The sequence below is a fragment of the Pteropus alecto genome, unplaced genomic scaffold, assembly GCF_000325575.1.
Source record: "Pteropus alecto unplaced genomic scaffold, ASM32557v1 scaffold33, whole genome shotgun sequence".
NCBI lineage: Eukaryota > Metazoa > Chordata > Mammalia > Chiroptera > Pteropodidae > Pteropus > Pteropus alecto.
Genome location: NW_006435762.1, coordinates 2769690 through 2770790, shown reverse-complemented (window position 1 = coordinate 2770790; position 1101 = coordinate 2769690). Strand labels below are relative to the sequence as shown.

General features: G+C 36.2%; 1 protein-coding gene across 3 annotated transcripts in view; it reads right to left on the bottom strand.

Annotated features, from left to right (window-relative positions):
• Positions 1–1101, bottom strand: part of LRRIQ4 (leucine rich repeats and IQ motif containing 4) — a 14805-nt gene that overhangs the window by 7262 nt on the left and 6442 nt on the right. The window lies entirely within an intron of this gene.

The following is a 1101-nucleotide window of genomic DNA, read 5'->3' as shown; positions in this document are numbered from 1 at the left end:
TGTGGGAATTCTACTCTTATTTGAGGAACCTCCTTACTGTTTTCCGTAGTGGCTGTACCAATTTGCATTCCCACCAGCAGTGTATGAGGATTCCTTTTTTCCCACAACTTCTCCAGCACTTGTTGTTACTTGTCCTACTGATAATATATATTCTAATAGCTGTAATGTGGTATCTCATTGTGGTTTTGATTTACATTTTCCTAATAGCTAGTGATGTTGAGCATCTTTTCATATATTTGTTGGCCATTTGTATGTCCTCTAGGGAGAAGTGTCTGTTCAAATCTTCTGCCCATTTTTGATTGGATCATTTTGTTGTTGTTGTTATTGAGTTGTATGAGTTCTCTGTATTAAATTGGGGCACTTTTTAAACCTACTTTACTGCAAATTTTTGAACTATGGTGCAGCAAATGCTTGACACTACTGAAAGAAAAAGGACTAAAGTTATTCATGTAATATTGCAATTATAATAATGTTCATAATTATTGTTATTAGAACTGATAAATTTAGTGACATGACCTCTCACCTAAAAGGCTTTACTTCAGCAATTCTGAAACTTCAGTTGAAACCTCAGTTGGAAGCAAACAATGAAGACTATTATATCTTGTCCTATTTTACCTCCAGTGAAAGGCTCATGTGCCCTGTGCAGGTTTTAGGTAGGCATTTTACAGACTCCCAGACTTTTAGAGTTGGAAAGCCTTAAAAGTGTCCTCTATTTTAACCCTTTAAGATGGTGGTAGAATATGTTCCATAGCTAACCATCCAGTCCACAGTTAAACATCGTGTCCTAGAATGAAAAGCTCATTACCTTGGATGGAGACCTCTAATCATCAGATTTCGTTCTTTTGTCAAGCCAAAATCTGTGTCACTATTATGTCCACCTATTGGTCTTTCTGGCCCTCTGGAACCACATGGAAAAATCTCATTCTTAAAATGTATGATACAATCACCTATCGATTATGTTATAGAGATGCCTATTTTCTTGTAGAAAAAATTAAAAAAGCCCAGCTATATAGCTCAACAGCTTAACTCACTTTGAATCACTGTTCCTTTATCTAGCTTTATTCCTGAGAAATTCTTCCTCACAGTTCCCTGCTTTAGCCC